This window comes from Passer domesticus, chromosome 4 (assembly GCF_036417665.1).
Source record: "Passer domesticus isolate bPasDom1 chromosome 4, bPasDom1.hap1, whole genome shotgun sequence".
NCBI lineage: Eukaryota > Metazoa > Chordata > Aves > Passeriformes > Passeridae > Passer > Passer domesticus.
In genome coordinates, this window is record NC_087477.1 from 81009927 (window position 1) to 81029318 (window position 19392).

General features: G+C 43.4%; 1 long non-coding RNA gene across 3 annotated transcripts; it reads right to left on the bottom strand.

Annotated features, from left to right (window-relative positions):
• Positions 1 to 15315: 15315 nt before the first annotated feature.
• LOC135300148 (uncharacterized) lies at positions 15316 to 17948 on the bottom strand. 3 transcript variants are annotated; one of them, XR_010362038.1, is made up of 4 exons: positions 17713 to 17948; positions 17437 to 17574; positions 16460 to 16521; positions 15316 to 15506 (listed from the first exon to the last, which is right to left on the bottom strand). It is a non-coding gene; the product is annotated as an uncharacterized LOC135300148 (long non-coding RNA). The 3 variants fall into 3 exon arrangements; XR_010362037.1 differs by lacking the exon at positions 17437 to 17574 and having other exon boundaries at positions 17766 to 17948; XR_010362036.1 differs by having other exon boundaries at positions 17437 to 17948.
• Positions 17949 to 19392: the final 1444 nt, after the last annotated feature.

Here is a 19392-nt window from a genome sequence, read left to right on the forward strand (position 1 = left end):
TTTGACCAGTCTGTTGACATTCTTATGTGTATTAAAGACCAGCAGATGCAAGGGGGAAGGTTACCTCTGGTGATATTTCATCCCAGGTACAGCAAAAAAAACCACCAAAATGACCCCAGAAAACATAACCCTGTCCTGATTCTGGGAATTGCTACATATTTCTTGGAAAACCCAAAAGAAATTGTGCATTTCCTCCTCAGCCTGTGGGAGGACACTGTGTGGACAAAGCAGTTTTGAAGTGGTTCACTGTTCTGCCTGTAATTGCAGTAAGATTTGGGGCTTGGTGGGGTTTTGGTTTCTATTTTTTACCCATTAATGATGCTGTTATATGTTCTGGGACCTGTTAAGTGTAAACAAATGTGGGCTTATCAATGCCCCAGCAGTGCTTTCTACTGTTTCAACTCCCTTGAAAAGCAAGCACTTGTGCTCCTGCTTTGCCACTAATAGACTGGTTTTCCTTTTCAGTTGGAAAACTCACAAGTGGGAATTTATTCTGAGGTGACAGAGGGAGGTTTTGGCTCATGGAGTCCTCAGAACTCCTACAGTACCTGAGATTATCTCACCCTGAGCAAAACCCAACTTTCCCCACATCTGTCCCCCCAAACATGCAGGGATGTGGTAATTCCTGGAGGAAAAAGAAGAAGGGTGGTGGAATAGAAGTTCTGCCACTCTTCCCGCAAGGGAGTGGCTGAGGCACCTTGTGGGAAACCATCCCTGCACATTTCCTGCTCTGCACCCAAAAATATCCCCACCTTGGCTTCCAAAAAACTCGCCTTGCCTCCCACTCAGCACTAATGCTGCCTTACAAAGGATTTGGCTTAGAAGTAAGGAGGCAAAGAGGATTTTTTTTTTCCTAAAATTTGTTTCAGACTCTAAATAGCAGATGAACTCTTCTGAAAAGCTTGCTTTGATGGTCGGTGACGAGCAGGTGAGCGTTTGGCTGAGTGCTGTAGAAAAATCAAGCCTGTGATGCTGAATAATAGAATATATAGACAGAAAAGAGCTGATCTCTTACTGACATTCCCCTCCAGCACTGCAGAATTGCTCTCAGCAACACATTTTCCTGAATCCATTTCCATGTTAGACAAAGGCTTGTGCTTTCAACCTGCACAGGGGGGAATGGATGAGAGAAAGCGACAGCATCCTGCTTCTTGGGCAAAAGGCTTCCTAATGAGCTCAGTCTGAACTAGCACAAGGATGGAAAGTTATTTTCCTTCTCCCACCTTCTGACAAAATACAAACTGGGAGATTCACACTGCTGGGCACTATTTGGGGGTCCACCATAGGATGGTGGGGTGCTGATATATTTGGTAAAGTGATGGTTGAAGTGCAGGCAATGGCCACAGGGCATTGAAAAGACAAGGTTTGTGCTTGTTTTTTAAGTCAGCTAAAAAAGAAACAAACAACCCCCCCACGTTTATGGCCAATAATCCTTTTTCCAGGTCCTGAAAACATCTTTCTCATTAAAGCATCCAGCAAAAGCTGAGGCTGAGGAAAGATGTTATCTCATACGAGACGCAGCCTACGGAAATAAGATTCTTTGTTTAGGGCTTGCTAATCTGACCTCCTTTCAACCATAGCCCCTGTTCTCTTCATTTATTAAATTCTGTTATCAAACTTATTGGGGTAGAAATCCACAAGTACACTTTTTTCTTTTTTTTTTTCTTTTTTTTGCCATTACTAGGAAGACCTTCCCAAAAAAAATGTTGGTTCTGAAGTCACAAACAGGCTCACCATGTTGGGTTTTTTTATCTCCCTCCTGGTTATGCTTGTGCCAGAGGTAGGGATGCTGCTGCATCCCTTACTGGACCAGCTTCTCCTTCATAAAAGGGAAGAGAAACACCAGCCCTACAAATGCACCTGGTTTGCAGTGGTGCAAAGAGGATTGGAATTTGTTCCAGGTGCAAAGCCCTGGAGAATCTGACAAAGAGAGCAGAGCCAGGGACATTTTTTCCCTTTCTTCCTCCACGTCTGCTCCTTGTAACTTTGACTCTCCATTGCCTGTGCTGGTTCATGCCATGAGCCACAAAATGTTGGTGATAAAAAGCCAGGATCAGGTGCTCCTGAGAGGAGAGAGTTCTCATGCAATAGAGCAAATGATTCACTTCATTGCAGGGAGGGAACAATTCACCCCCTGGGTATGAAAGTGCTCCTTAATCTAAATGGAGATCAAAACGAGAGCACTGAATGTGTTCTTACATCAGCAGAGAGAAGACACCAACCCTACCCATTAACTCTCTGAAGGTGCATAATTAGGGCCTGCAGACAAAATGAGAGCTTTTTGAGTGAGAACTAAGGTTCTTTTTTTTATAGAATTAAAGGTGAGTTTTGTGGCAAATATCCTCTTCATCCCTTGTAATCCCGCCGGAGTGACGTGGTTGAAAGTACTCATTTAAGAAAACAAATGACTGGATTTGGTTCAAGAATCAGCAGAGGAAGTCCTTTCTCTGCTGTTAGCTGGAGGTTAAGGTAGATGTGATGCTGCCTGTTGGGATTAAACACTGCAAAATTTGCTGTGTGTTTGGAGTAAACCATCACACGCTTCCTCTGCCCCCAGCCAGGCTGCTGAGGCTGAGGATTTCTGTAATCCCAAAACTGCCCAGGTGCACCAGCATGAGCTGATGCTCCTGCTGCAATGCCCCATCCTCCACAGGGACAGGAGCAGCCCCAGAGCCCCACTGGGTTTATTCAGGAGTGGATGACAGCGGGGGGACAATTTCCTCCCCCTGAGCACATACCCGGTGTCGTTGGGATATTAATAGAGGCTCCAGGGCTTCAAAGTAACAGCAGAATCTTTAATAAACTTATCAGCTGCCTTCAGGCTGCTGTCTACAAATCCCAGAGGGAAGCGTGGTCCTTGGACTGCCTCACAGCCCGTGAAAAGTAATTAAGAAATCAAAACTATTGTCAGCGAGCTGAAGTTTGCTACTTGGGGATCTGCGACTCAGCAGAAAGCTCTGAGGTGCCTAAAAACCAAGAAAAGTCTTGAGAACTTACAGAAAGTGGAACTTACAAAAAAATTAGAACTTACAAAAGAGAATTACCTAAATCAGCATAAGCCCCAGCTGAACTGTTAATTCTAACACCTTCACTTCAGCAGAATATTGCAGGGGATGGTGAATTTCTTCTTCCTGCAGCACCACAACCCCCATGGAGCAGCTGCACTCCTGCATCTCTTGCCAGCAATGGACAAGCTCTGGCTTTTACCCACTGTGACCTTTTGTGAGAAACACCAAGCACTTTGCTTCTTCCCTTGGTGGTGTGAAAAATCCCCAGCAGAAACGACAGGTCTGGGACTCAGATTCCAATTTCTGTTGGAAGATTTTCACTCTCATTTGCAGCCTGTGCTGATTTTCACAGGCTACCTGCTATCAAATATGTGTTTGCTTCTTGCTCTTCCTTTTACTATTTCATCTTTACCTTGTAACCAAAATGTCCTCTCCTTTCACAAAGAAGTGCTTTTCTTGCTGCCTCTGCATCAGATATTTTGCTGCTGGAACAGTGAATTTCTCTCCAGTGCCACCTGCCATAAGTTGTGGCCACTCAATGCAAAGTTGGAGGGTCTGTAAGATATTAAAATAATCCCCATTCCTAAAAGGCAGACAGGAACCACTTTGATTTGAGCTGCAAAGGAGAGACAACCAGAGAGAGCTGGGGTGTGAGGCTGTATGGGAAAAAATTGCACCTTGCAAACTCAAAATGGGGAAAATCTGCTGCTTGTAGCCCTTTCCTGTGCCACAGCACCCCATGAGAAGCAGAGACCCCAGATGAGGAACGACCTTAAAGGTCACACAATCATGAAATGGTCTGGGTTGGAAGATCATCCAGTGCCACCCCCTGCCATGGCAGGGACACCTTCCACTGTCCCAGGTGGCTCCAAGCCCTGTCCAACCTGGCCTTGGACACTTCCAGGGATCCAGGGGCAGCCACAGCTGCTCTGGGCACCCTGTGCCAGGGCTCAGCACCCTCACAGGGAAGAATTTCTTTCCTTAATCTAAATCTTCCCCCTCCCACCTTGAAGCCATTCCCCCTTGTCCTGTCATTCCATGCTTTTTTCAAAATTCACTTTCCAGCCCTCTTTGAGACCCTTTAAGTACCTGGGGACAGAAAAGTGAGAAATCAGTAAGAAGAACAACACTGCACATGCTGGACTGACAAATCCAAACAGCTGAGCCTTTCTGGAGAGCAGTGGAGGATGCTGCCTGGGTTGTAAAATATGTGTGTGTTTTATTCCCTGTCAGAGGTGTGTGCAGTTAACTTCTGTTCATTGTGCACTTTTCTGCATCTCTTCCATAACTAATCCTCCCTCCAGGAGATCTCTTCTGTTCATGGGCCATTAATTATTAATTATCTTCTGTTCATGGCCAGTGAGTGTCCCTGCATGGCTGATCAAATTCCATCATCCCACTGGGAGATGCTCTGCCCAGGGCAGGAGCCAAGCATTCCTACCTGGATACAATCTGAGCCTGGAACAGCACAGCAGCCTTTGCCCACTGCATTCCCAGAGGGGCAGCTTTCTCCTGCCCTGCATTCCCAGAGGAAGAGCAGGCCCATCTCCAGCAGCCCTGGAACTTCAGAGGAAAACTCCAGCCTTGTGCAGGATCCCTGCTGCAGCAGAAGCACAGCTGGCACTGCAGGAGGGCTGAGCCCCCATGGGATGGGACTGTGCCACCACCCTGACACACAGGGCTCAGCTCCTGCTCTCACTCTGGCAGTGGTTTGTTTTCTTTTTTTTTTTTTTTTTTTGGTACTATTGTATTTGTATTTTTAATTTTCCTAGTAAAGAACTGTTATTCCTATTCCCAAATCTTTGGCAGAGAGCCCCTTAATTTCAAAATTATAATAATTCAGAGGGAGGGGGTTTACATTCTCCATTTCAAGGGAGGCTCCTGCCTTCCTCAGCAGACACCTGTCTTTTCAAACCAAGACACTGCCTCACCCAGCTCCTCTGAAAGCAGCTGGAATAAGAGACCATTCATCACCCCTGAATTCCTGTGGTGGGTGGATTTTTGAGGACTAATAGTCACTGCTCACCTCTGTGCAAGAGAATTCCTAAATTAAAAAGAAGCTGGGCTGCAGGCACAGGGCAGGGAGCAGCAGACATTCTGTGGTACAGGACATACATCCTGTTTTTCGTTCCACCCCTCTTCCCAGCTCAGCTTCATTACCCTGGAGATATCCCAAATAAACCATAGGAATACCTGGAGTCCTTCTGCATCAAGATAACATCTCTCAAAAAGGGGACCATCCCTGATGGACCATTAAATTTACCTCCAAAAGATGGAATCACAATTTTTCAGTCAGCGGAGGGAAGAACCTGACTGAGAATGGGTCAAGCACAGGAGGATGCACCTTCCCCAGGCAGGAAAAGTGTCATACTTGGATAACCCTGAGTGAACATTTCCCCAGTTAATTTTTACTTCCAGAATTCTATTCCCTTTCTTTCTGAAGCTGTGTAAATATTGAGCATCCACAGCATCTTGCAGTGAGAGGTGCCACAGGTGACAGGATGACTGTGAAAAGAATTCTTCTTTTCTATGCCTCCTTTCCATTTCTTTACACACTGTTGCCAAAAAAAAAAAAAAAAAAAAAAAAGAAAAAAAAAGAAAAAACAAACATTCTTGGGCTTTAAAAAAATTCTTTGAGTTAGATATGAAAAGAAATTAATTCTCATTTCTTAGAAATGGGTGAAGTTTTATCTGAAATCTCACATCAAGCCAGGACACTTCAAGTCAGAAATGAATTGGAGGAACACCAGGGTTCAGCAAGAGTGGCAGGTGTGTTAAAAAGTGACTTTAATGAATTGCTGAGAAAGAAAAGAAAGCTTTTTGAGTTTAAAAATAAGAAGATTGAAGGGAGGATATAATGGTCTGCCCAGCTAAACAAAAAAGGCAAACCCAAAACAAAACTGGGTATAAAAAGACAATTTCTTTGTGTCTAGGAAACACCCTTTGGGGCAGAGCAGAAATTAATTCATTTCCTGTGCAGGAAAGCAGATTTTGGTTTAAAGTAAAGCCAATTTTACTAACTGTAAAGTGTCCAGCCCATGGGCTGGGGCGTGTGGGAATCCCCAGGACTGGGTCAGTCAGCTCACCTGGACAGATGGACAGATTTCCTGTCCACTTCCACTTCCAGTCTGCCTGGCTCCATCATTCCTGCCCTCCAGCTGCATTCAGAGGCTCATCAGTGTTTGATAGTGACACCTCAGCTTTTCTATCAATCTCTCCCAAAATGGAAAAAACACCATCTTCAATTTCTCTTTCTCTCTCTTCAAAAGGCCAAAAACTGAGAAATTTAACAAATCAAATTAAAACAAACAATAGTTCCATGACTTATTTGAAAGATAGAGTTTTGCACCTTAACTAAAAGAGCTTTAAAAAATAAGTTTATATGCATTAATTTATTATAGTAACCATATCAGTACTAGTGCCTTGTGTACTTCACTGTACACAGCACTCAATGAACAAGACCATCAAAAAAGTTTTTTCCGTTCAAGGGAGGGGGGAAATGTGGGAAAATGGATTTGTAGAGAATCCTCAAAGCCTGACATGAGGCTCACACAGTGTGCATCTGTATGCAAACCTTGAGACAAGAAATGCTGACTTGGAAATGCCAAGGGATAGGACAGACATTGTTGAGAGAGAAATGGAACAAGAAACAAGTTTCAAAGAGTAGTCTTGCAAATAAGACTAGATACTTTAGAGAAACAGAACTATGAAAAATGCGTTGTAACGAGACCCATGAGGGGTAATATTGTATTTGTGGGGTGCCCCAACAAAGGAAGGAATGATGAATCTGACTCCGTGTTCTCAGACGGCTAATTTAATATTTTATGATACTATATTATATTAAAGAATACTATACTAAGAAAACAGAAAGAACACTTACAGAATGCTAAAAAGATAATAATGAAAACTCGTGACTCTCTCCAGAGTCTGACACAGCCTGGCCCTGATTGGCCAAAGAGTGAAAACAACTCCCAGCAGAATCCAGTGAAACAATCACCTGTGGGTAAACAATCTCCAAACACATTCCACATGAGCACAGCACAGGAGAAGCAAATGAGATAAGAATTGTTTTCCTTTTTCTTTGAGGCTTCTCAGCTTCCCAGGATGAAGGGAATTTTCAGAGAATGTGAATGCAACAAGGTTATTTTAGATTATTGGCTTTAAGGCATTTACAGCATGGTGTTGCAAAAGCTGATAGGCCAAGAAACACTTATAGTGTATTGTAATTAAGAAATAGTTAATTTCTGACTATAATGGCATGAATTATAACATCTGTATTGTCTCACCCTTCACATGAGACTGAAAATAGAATGAAAGTTTTCAAACTGCCTCTCAGTTGCCCCATCTCTGGGTCAGAAAAGAGCTTAGTCCAACAACTTCCCTCTCCCCATTCCTGCCTTCTGGTCCCTCAGCCAGCCCTGAACACGATGAGAGGATTTCTCTCCCCATCCAGGTAAGAAGAGTTTTAGCAGCACAAAGCCAGTTTGCTTTTCTAAGAGTTCTACTTCCCAGGTTACCTCTATAGAAGCTCCAGCTTCTAAGGTGTTATTCACCTTTGTATGAGGCTCTGGGAACTGCTTTGAAGGCATGAGTAACTTCACCTCATTGCATTTAACTGCATGGAAACTCAATTTTTGATGTGCTTTCAGTGCATCAGCAGCCACTGCTTGTTTTGGCAACCTGGGCCAGGGCCTCACCACCCTCACAGGGAAGACTTTCTTCCCAAAATCTATTCCAAAATCTGTGTCAATGTGGAGCCATTTCCCCTTGTCTAGTGTCTTTTCCTCACCATTGCTAAAGCACTATTAATTAACCACTAATAGCGATTAACTGTTCATATTTGGAGGGGATTGAAGGTTCCCACATGTCTGATAGCATGCAAGGAGTAAGGGACTTTGTGCAGAGGAAAGAGGAAGAAGGACACGAGCAGAGCTCAGCTAAAACTGAGCTCATCACACCAGTGATCCATCCACCTGCTGTGATGGCTCCAGGAATTACAAGGACCAGAGCCTTAAAACAAATCCTCACAAACAACACTGAAAGTTAGAAGAATGGCATGTTTGAAGTGGATTTTTTGGAGCCTCAGACACTGTGGCAAAATTTTTACAGGGCTCTGTGAAGTCCCCAGACCTGTGGCAGGCCAGATGTTCAGTAATTATAAAAACATCTCTCAGACATATGAAGCAGAATAGCTCCAGTGAGGATACCACTCGTCTGCCAAATGAACAAATAAAATCCAGTCTGTTTTAATGGTATTGGTTTGTAGTGACATGGGAGTTTCTGCTCACTGCTCTAGAAAATAGAAAACTTTCAGCAGCCCTGTGGAGGAGGGAAACTGAGGAATAAAGCACTCTGAGCAGGTCTCTTCCTTTTAAGCCTCTTTTCCTCAGGAAATCAGGCTGCACAGTCATGCTCTGTGTGTTAGCTGCCTTCCTGTGCCAGCCTTAAAAAAAAATATTAGCCCTTTTTAAAGTATTAATCAAATTTATCAAGCAGGGTAAAGCCTGGAAGATATTATGACACATTAAAGATAAAATTTACATTAAAATACTGGTTGGGAATGATCCCCACTGCCTTTGTGATGAGAATGGGGGAGACTGCAGCTTGTTTCACTTCAGATATTCTGCACTCAAAAGACATAGGGGGTCCTTTTTTGTGTCCCTCCTCCCTCTGAACAAGATGCTTTCCAACCCCATGACCAGTACGGATCCTAAAGGGAAAAAAAAGCTTTTATTTTCTGCTGATCCTTTTCAGCCCAGAATGGCAAAATGCTGCAGACAGGGTAATGTGAGCTAAAGGCTAAGAAAAATTAAAGCACAAGTGGGCAAAGAGTGTGGTTTTTATCTTTGCCTTGTTATTCATGCTGCTGTCTTTCTCAGCACTTCTCTCCCACTTGTCTGGCAGATTAAAAACACAAGGAGATAAAATAAAAGGTTTCATCTCCAAAACTGGTACTTTTTTTTTTTTTGTGAATGGGTTTCAAGCCCTTTCTGTTCTGCTGTGGATGGGACTCCTGCAGCCACACTTTCCACCAAGCATGAAAGGACTTCAAACGCTCAAGAGCTGTGCTAAACATTTGCCACATGATGCAGAAAATCAATAATACCATTCTGGAGAGCTCCCAAAGCAGAACAGTTCTGGTGTACATGCACAGTCCTTGCAACCTGGGATCAGCTCTGTTCTGCTTCTGGGTGAGCTGAGGAGCAGAAGCAGCCAGTGAATTTATTGCTGAATAAGCCAACACTCCTAAAATAGTGAATGCAGCTGTAACTGCCCCAGTGGATGGTCTGCCCTTTTCCAAAACTCAGTTGTGAGTCTTTTTACCTTTTCTGTGCTCTGTGCTGCACATCCCAGCTTGGAGATGCCAAAAGTTGAGCTGAGAGCCATGAAGTCCAACAAATTTCCATCCAAAACATGACCAGCCACTGCCAAGCACCCGCTTGCCCACAGGTGCCAATTGCTCCCTCAGTAGTAAACAAGGAACAAACAGAGATGTCACAAATTGATTCTCTACTTTTTGACATATGCCATGAGGAATAAAAAGACTCAGGGCTTGTTTTCTAGGTGCAAGGCACACGTTGCATTCACACCTTTTTTTCTCCCCAGACAGGATTGCCTTTTCTGTTGTCCTGCCTTTTGGGAATGATCCTTGGCAGATGGCATCCCCTGAAACTAGGAAAGCACCAGCACAGGGTGAAATCACACCCAGGGTGTACAAGTTGGTGAACCAGGGCTGGAAAGAAACTGTTCCTGGAGCTGTTTGGAGGCATAATTCTGCAGGATGGCACTCCTGCACCAGTTCGAGGATGCACAGACATGGATTAGCCATGTCCTGGGGGCTGGAACAAGTCCTGGCTGTCTGCAGCCTGTGCTGGCAAACTCCTTCAAAAAGGAGGTTTTTTTTCATTAACTCCAGCTTTGTCCCCAAAACCTCCATTGTAAAAACATGCTCAGCCCCAAATGACAAAGGCAGGATTTGCCATTTAGGATTGATGAGGTGCTGGCAGAGAGTAGAACTTGTCCTGGGGATTTTACACATCTCATTTCCACCTCTGGAGACCACTGAAGCAAGAGAGGCAAAAAAGCAAAGCAAAACCACATATTGTCTTTATTTTCTTGTCGTGTCCAAGAGAGGAGGAATAATGCAAACACCAATAAACCCAATGGCTCTGCTGGGAGAAAATCCTGTCGCGTTTGGAAGAGGCTGTTGACAGAAAACTGGAAGCGTTGAAAGCGTCGTTTTGTTCGAGCTATTTATAACCATTGACAGTGCTGGAGCTGGAGGCAGATTAAATGGGAGGCAACTGGAGTTTTAAAGCAAATCCCAGTGTGTTTAGGTTGGAAATGGGCTGTGCCCCTGATACCTTAGGTTTTCAGCATTTCTGTTCTGTTTTGGTACGAAGCTTTTAGCTTTATATTAAGTGTCACTAGGATCTTTTCACGGGGTGGTGAAGACAAAACAATCCTGTTCCAGCTGAACACCCAAGGACAAGCTCTTCAAACTTCAGGCCTAAAACTTAAACAACATGTAAAGAGGAGGGTGGGCAAGCAAGGAGGATGGAACCTCATAACTTGAACAGTTAACTCCAATATGCAAATGAACTAAAACTTATAAAAAAGTGAGATCTCATGACAAAGCTCTCTTTTGCTTCCACCTTGGAGCCATCCAGGCAGAGCTACAACTGTGGCTCTGGTACTGCCAGGGTGTGGCCTTTGCAATAAATATCAATAAACATCCACTTTATTGCTCTTAACTCCCTCTAGCCTCTGTTCCAGCTCCTTAAGGCATCACCCCGTGCTCTGCTTTGTCTGCCCTGAGCCTTTCTCTGAAGTGAGGCAGAGCCACCTTTCACGCCAAAATTTCAGGCTGATTTTCCTCGCTGCTTGCTGCACGGCCAGTTGAGTTGGTCAGGCATTATCAAGTGTGAAATCAGCAGGAAAGGCCCCCTCAGATATCTGTCAGCAGCAGGCTAAAAATACAATCATCTGGGCCACTGGACTGCCCTGCCACACAGCAGTGAAGATCCCAACTCCAAGAACTGTTCCTCAGCCTGTGCTGCAGAGAAGCTCGTGGGGGAGATGTGCAATGATCCCTCACAAATTTTATGGTCTGTGAAACATTCCCTGTGACCACTTTGGGTGAGCAGCCATCTCCCACAGGCTCTGTGCAGATGTACAAAAATAAGCTCATTTTCAAGCTGCCCTGCCCAAATTCTGCTGCAACTTCCAGCTCTGCCGGATGCGGAGATCATTGCATGGAGCAAAGGTTTTTTACATGGGACTGTGGCATTGTTAATCACCAAGTGCCAAGAGGGCTTTTCCAGCATAAAAAAAATAATAATTTTTATGGCAATGCATTATGGAGAATTTATTTAGAAAGCAGTCTGGGGGATTAAAGGTTTTTTTTCTTTTCTCAGACAGTGAAGCAGAGTGGGCAGAGCAATGCACAAGAGACTCAGTTCTATTTCCAGCTCTGACAATGGCATAAAATACATGAGTGGGGCAATTCACTTCTCCAGCTGTTAAATGAGGTAAGGAATCTTGCCTTATTTACTTAAAAAATGTTTTGAGAACCACTGATTTTAAAAATCCCACAACAGATCAACATAAAAAATAAAAACCAGCATTACCAAAGCAAACTAATGCATTCTGTAGATAATTTTTACTCAGAGGCAGCAAGAAAGAGCAAAAGAGTCAGTGGTGACTTTAAAAAACACATAAATGTAATTTCTATGTTTTGTTCTGCTTTATCTACTCAGTCCTTCCCTAAATTTCTGCTTTTCACAGGGAATATTCCCAAGGTGTGACTTCGCCCACTATCAGACATATTTATTTGAAACTAGGGCTGGGAATGATCCTGACTTGTGGAAAAGCAAACACAAGACTTTTGCTGAGAATCAAACAAAAAAATTGAAAAACTATCTCTTTCCACATTTGTAGTGAAGGAGAAAGGTGCTGGAGGCAGAAGGTGAAGCACAGCCCCTCAAGAACCTGGGTGGATTCCATTTCTGCATGTTCAGGTGACAGCAGACCCAGGATGGGCTGAATTTTGGGCAACTCTGACTGTGCAGACAGTGATGGAGGTGGAAGGTGATGGGGGAGAAAAGGGAGAAGGAGGACAGGATGGTCTCTTAGGGGCTCCAGGAAGGAAGGGACCTCTGGGGTGATGGAGTCTGAAACCCCACCACATCTTCCAGACCCTGCCAACACAGTCAGCTCAGTGTTCTCCTCAGCCCTTAGCCCAGGTGAGACAATGCCCATCTCAAAGTCCCTGCAAAAGAGGAGAACTGAAGCAGTTAAGCTCTTTGACCTGTTTGAGGTTTTTTTCCTCCTTATTTTTCTCCTTTAGGAGTGAGGGGGCTCTTGCCCAGCAGGAAAGGCTGAAACTGAGCTGGGGTGCAAGCATTGCCCCCTGGAAGTGCCAATCCCATCATATGAGAGAATCCCAGTGTGGACTTGCATTCAGCACCACCTGCTTTCTCTGGCGTGATGAAACACAGATTTCTAGCTGGTTTCCTGCAGGTTCTACCCTTTATTTACCCCTTTCAGAATTTACCCAAATGCATATTAAAATATTGTTATGATTTTGTTTAAATGAAATTTAACATAATGACTTTCCAAGTTTATTTAGCTCTGTTTTGGGGGCATTTTTGTTGCCTGGCCATTTCCCCATTTTATTGTGGAAGTTTAAACTGCTAGAAGGACAGTTGTTGTGACTAACTGGGATGGCTGATGGAGGGGAAAAAGCTTTGGATCCCAAAGCTTTCACAGGACTGGTTGATTGAAACTATTTCAGGGCAATCCAAGGGTATTGTTTATCAGTGTATCTGAATAATCAGACTCATTTTCCAGAAGAAAAGAGCTGCTAAGTGCAGTCCAGTGCTTTGTGGCACGCTGCCATTCTCCCAGCTTTTTGACATAACCAGTCATTGACCCCACAGGGGTCTGCTCAGGGCTGCTGCAGCCCAGGCAGCTCCATCAAATCTCACTGCTTTGGACTCTTCTGGAAGTTCTACATGGGTGAGCTTCTCCAAAACAGATTCCAGTGTGAATAACACGTCCTGGTGCACAGCTGCTCCATGATGCTGGTTCCAATATTTACTCTGGAGCTCCTCAGGGAAGTGAACCTGATTTATTCAAAGCTCATCTGCACGGCTGCTAATGAAAATTGTTGCCAGGCTCATCAGCATCAAGAGGATAACTTAAAAACAGAACACAGCAAGCCTGAGTGATGGTATCTCTTCCATGAGTCCCACCTGATGGGGAATATGAGACTTCTGTGTGTCTTCCCAGCTATAAGCCCAGCGAGAGCCCTGACTCTCCCTTCCACTCCACAGAGGGCAGGAGAATCTTCATTTTTAAATTAAGTCTGGATTTACTAAAAGAGCTCATGAGAGGTTCTGCATCTCCAACCTGTGTTTTAAGTGGCTTCACACTGAAAGAGAATGGGTTTAGATTAGATAACAGGAAGAATTTATTCCCCATGAGGGTAGGGAGGCTCTGGCACAGGGTGCCCAGAGAAGCTGTGGCTGCCCCTGGACCCCTGGAAGTGTCCAAGGCCAGGTTGGACGGGGCTTGGAACACCCTGAGATAGTGGAAGTTGTCCCTGCCCATGGCAGGGGGTGGGAATGAGATTATATTTATGTCCCCATCCAATCTAAACCATTCTGTCATTGTGTGATTCTACAAACAGGTCACTGCACGCTCCACTGAATTCCTTCTGCTGTGCCCTTTAAAGAGCTGCTTGAAGAATTGGCTGACACAGAGGGAGTTAAATGTCAGGCACCCACCTTCCAGGCATGTGGCTTTTGCCAGCAGCCCTTTAGATCTTTAGAACTTTCACAGTCTTTCAAGTTTTTGAGGAAAAGTCTTATTAAAATGCTATAACTATTATGCTGGCTGGCATCTTGTTGCTCTGCATTGCCCATGTGCCCTTTTTCTTACAGGTTTTCTCTGTCAGTCTAATAAGTAAATTATGCTTTTTTAAAGGCATCTCAGTGTTGATATTGGGCTTTCTAAGTGATCTGTGACCTAACACCTTCTGCATCCCCAGCCCCATCCCGAGGCTATCATTAGACAGGGTTTTTTTCTGCAAATTGCTCCCATGGATTTGGCTATTTAATGGTGACTGGGTGACACTGGAGTGCTCAGGTCAGACCTCAATTGTTCTCTGCTGGACTGTGACACTCTCCACCCTCTGACTCCATGGCCTCTGTGACATGGCACTCTTTCATCTTCTGCTAATGGCCATAAATCCATGGTTGAATATTACTGTCACTCCAAGTTCCAGAGCTGGCTCAGCCTATTAGATTATTAGCAAAAGGCACAGATTTTGCAGTGGATTAGGCATAGCTGTCTCCTTGGAGAGCAAAGCCATGAGTGTTATCTCAAATCTGCCCAGGAAAGGATGCTCAGATAAGGAGCATGGTTATATCCCCTTGGACTAAGCCAAGCACGCTGCCACAAGATTCCTAAAATATTTAGGATTACACCCTTATCTTATTTGTATTTGGGGGAACTTTGCATAACTTGAAGTCAGCAAATATATGGTTTATTTTGCTTAATTTCTCATTAATATAAACCTGGTTTCAGTGCTAGGAGAGTCACTGGCTTGATGTCACACTGAAGTCTGAGAAATACTGCAGTTTTGGAGAAGTTTAACATGATTGAAAAACTTTGGAATGCTTTGATTCTGTTACTTGCTTAAGTACACTCTGCTGAAGTAGACTGATTATTCTCTCTTCCCCTCCCAGCACTGTTACCTCAGTTGCTCTATCACCTTGGCATCCCTGATAAACGGGTGTAAATGACAAATGCTAATAAATTCCTGTGCCATTCACAACAGGTCAAGAAAACAAGCAAACAGAAGATTAATACAACTGAATCAGATACTGCCTGCAGAATTAATTAAAGTATTGAAACACAACCTCTTTCTGGTTTTAATAATGGATGTTTGTAAATCACTGTTGCCACATGAGATCATTCAGCATCTCTCCTGCCTTATAACTTTCAGCCTAATTTTAGTAATGAGTGTTTTTCCAGTCAAACAATGTTCCTTAGATTTAAAGTTAGCACATTAATATGCACATCAAAAATAAGTACATCACCTCCAATATCTCCCTTGTGGCCAGGTTTCACTTTGCCTGACTGAATCATTATGTATAATTAATATTGGTGTGATTACAGTTTGCCAGATTAAATGATGTGCCCGTGGAGTAATAACAGATCCACAGAAGTTTTTTGCAAGCAGGATGGAGGTGAGAAATCTTGGTGGTTTCCTTCCACCTGCTGCAGCCTCCAGATAATGTAATTTTTGTAAGTTTTAATAGTTAAGTGGTGTTGACATCTCCCCTGTTGGTCCATGCCACAGCCACCAATCAGCACAGGAATTAATCCCTCTCTGGAAGCTGTAGGATGCCACAAGTGTTCTCAGGGTGCCAGATGCTGGGTGAAACTTCAACAGCTCTGGTGAATCCAGAAGTCTTTAGTGTCATTCTTCTGGGAAAAAAAAAAAAAAAAAAAAAAAAAAAAAAAAAAAAAAAAAAAAAAAAGAGAGAGAGAACAAAAGCTAAATAAATTTCAATTTTAATTTTTAGCATTTAGGTTTTCTATTAATAATATTCCTGTTCTCTTTGCCATAGGAATTGGCAACAAAGTGTGGTGGAAATGAAAGCAATAGTCACAGATTTGATGGAGTCACCATCCCTGGAATTGCTGAAAAAGGTGTGGATGTGCCACTGGAGGATATGGCTAAGTGGTGAGAACAGTGGTGCTGGGTTGAAATCTGGTCTTGATGATCCTCAGGTTTTTACAGCCTTAATGATTTTATGAGTCTGTGATTCTATGATTTGATTTCTGAGAAAAAGCAATGTGTGCCTCAGTTTCCACTCTGATGGACTCCAGTTTAGGAACTGAAAGGAATTTGTGGACATAACCCAGCATGGTGGCACTTCACAGGCACTTCTGACATGCATGGCCTTGGAGTTTCTGCAGGTCATGTTCATAAATCACAGCCCCAGTGCTCCAGACCATCACAGCTCCCATTCCTGTTGCTGTAATTCCAATTATGTGTATTTTTTACCATCTCTCTTGGTTTTCAGTTACACACAATGATCTCTACCAAGATGTGCAGTTTATTTATAGCTTATAAGGGACCCAACAATTCAAGGCAGACTGCACCAAAAGAAGCAGCTTGTTATCACTTTTTATTCTCCATCCTTTTGTTTGCTGCACAATCAAACATGTTTTTGCAGCTCTTTTGAATTTTCCAGCCTGTTAACTGCCCACAATTGTATTTTCTGAGTGAGCCTTGTAACTTCTTTGTAAAAAACTCCACTGTAACTCCTTCTACATGTACAAAGATGTTTTTTCCTTCCCCTCACAGAAAACATCCTAAACTGTGCAAAAAATGGGAGGTCAAATGTAAGAGAGACACTCTGACTTGTTCTCACCTTGTTCTTCACCGGCCAAACAAGAAGTTGGTCTCATCTTCTTCCTCCTCCCATGTTCTCACCTACACCAATGCAAGCACAGAATCATATTTTGTGTTTGATTTCCAGACCTTCAGCCTTTCCCTGCCTCCCTCTATCCAGCTCTAGGAGCTAAGAGCTGCTGAGATCTCTGAATGTTTATAGAGTGTTTTTCTAACTCCGCACATTTTTAAAATCCTCATTGCCACTACAGAAACCCAGATCATCATATTTTATTTTTCTTTGACTCCACTTTCTCCATCACCCCCACTGTGCTTTCAGCAGGCTACAAACTCAACATCTCCATCAGCACTAAAATTGCACCCCATGACCAACTGTCTTGGTTTGGACAGACAGGTGTCTGCTAATAAAGGCAGGAGCCTCGCCTGAAATGGAAAAATGTAAACCCCCTCCCTCTGAATTATTATAAATTTGAAATTAAGGGGCTCTCAGGCAAAAATATGGGAGCAGAAATAACAGTTCTTTATTAGGGAAGAAAATAAAAATAAAATAAACAATGCAGTAAATCAAAACAGCACTGACAGAGTCAGAACACAACCTGACACCCTGTGTGGGTCAGAGTAGTGGCAGCAGTCCAATTGGAATTGTGGCTGCAGCCCTCCTGGAGTGTCAGATGTGGTTCTGCTGGAGCAGGGATCCTGTAGAAAAGGATCCAGTGGAAGAGGCAGCTGCTCCTCTGGGAATGCAGTGGAAAGGCTGTTCTGGTGTCCCAAAATCTCAGATTCTATCCAGGTAGGAATGCTTGGCTCCTGCCCTGGGCAGAGCATCTCCCAGTGGGATGATGGAATTTGATCAGCCATGCAGGGACACTCAATGGCCCATGAACTGAAGATAATTAATAATTAATGGCCCATGGACAGCAGAGATCTCCTGGAGGGAGGATTGGTTATGGAAGAGATAAAGAAAACTGCCCAAAGAACAGAAGAGAACTGCCCCACCTCTGACAGATGGTAAATAGAATACACATTGCCTTGCAATCTGGGACACCAACTCTGGGGTAAAGCAGAAAGCCCTCAAAGGAATGTGCTTCACTTTTTTGTGTGTCCTGACTCAGTGCTCTGAGGTTTTCAGCACGTCTGAAAGGCATTTCAGTCAGCACAAACGTTGTCCTGCAGTAACTCCATCAGCTTTCTCCTGGGGCTGCTGCAGGTTCTATCAGTGTCAGTGCAGCAGGGCTGGCACGGGGTGATTATGCAAATAAAATCCCAAATTACCAAACTGCAATCACAGTGCAGGCGCTATTAGCACCTGATTCATCCATCACTACCTTATTAACCACTCTGATTAGTGTGAGCTGTGAGAAAACTCTCTGATCTGTGTCTAAATGCAGCCGTCATTGTGGTGGTTCCATACTGGAACCACACAGATCAAGCAATGATTTCATAAGTGAAAGCAAAAGGCAGCGTGTCAGCTCCTGCAGCATGAGCCAGGTTAGAGATACATCAGCAAATGAACAGCCTGGGGGAGCTTTTATTAGCACTGCCACGTTTGGAGACTTTCTCTGCTCCTAGATATCACAGAATCAAAGAATTATGGAATGGTTTTGGTTGGAATGGACCTTAAAGATCATCCAATTCCAACCCTCCTGGGTAGGGACACCTCCCACTATCCCAGGGTGCTCCAAACCCTGTCCAACCTGGCCTTGGACATTTCCAGGGATCCAGGGGCAGCCACAGCTTCTCTGGGCACCCTGCGCCAGGGCCTGCCCACCCTCACAGGGAACAATTCCTTCCCAATATCCCATCTAAACCTACTCTCTTTCAGTTTGAACCCATTCCTCCTTGTCCTGTTTCTCCATGCTCTTGGAAGAAGTCCCTCTCCATACATGTATAGATATATCTGCTGCAGCTGTAAACTGGGGGACACATCCCAGAAACAAGATGTTCTTTGTCTTGGGAATATTTATTGTTCCCAAAGTGTGATATGGCTGTCAGAGTTCTTGATCTCAGTGAATTCCAGTTCCTCTTCTGCCTTTTTGCTTCAGAGTTTCTAAAAAAAAATATTTTTGCTTGAAGCAATCTATTGCAAATCAATCAACACAAACTAATATTTTTTTTCAATATATACATAAATATATAGAGGTAAGTACACAAATCCTCTTTATATGCTTTGCTGGGATTTTCAGCACAGTGCTGGAGAGCAGGAATGATTCCTACTGAATTCAGGTTCTGCCAAATTTTCATTATATTTTCTGGATTAGAAATGGATGTATGTATGTCATTCTTGACCAACTCCCCTTGAATTCCAGGCACAACATTTTCAATAACTATGGAGAAACCTGTAAAAAAAAAAAAAAAAAAAAAAAAAAAAAAAAAAAAAAAAAAAAAAAAAAAAAAAAAATTTGTTTACAATATTTTTTAATTGTTTGTGGATCAAAAACTATTTCAGACAACTCAGGTTGCTTCATCTCCTTTAAAATCCAGAGTATTTATTCCTTTAGGCATAGCATTCCTTTTTCCCTGCTGGACAGCTGATGTGTGTGATTTGTGTATCTGGGTTAAGTTGGTTTATCTGAGAATTTTAGAGGGAATCAAAGGGCAAAATGTGTTCTGACACTTAATTTTACAAGTACATTTGTTCTGCCAAACAATTAATTCTTTAAATTCTTCCAAATGGGAAATCATGCTTTCTGGCCCACGAGCAGGCTCGTTATTTCTGACCATAGAGTATGAAAAATAACAGCCCTTTTTTGCAGCTATCAGTCCATGTGACACCTATAATTTACAGCATTTGTAAACACAAATGGAATTAATGCCAGGTGAGGTTTCCAGAGGGCCTGGGAATCGGATACACTTTGGAAAGGCTGCTGAGCAAGGATCACAGACAAGTCTCTTTAAGGGGCTTGCCTGGCACAGGGTCTTGAAAATTTTCCTCACGGAGGTAGCAGAGCTGGA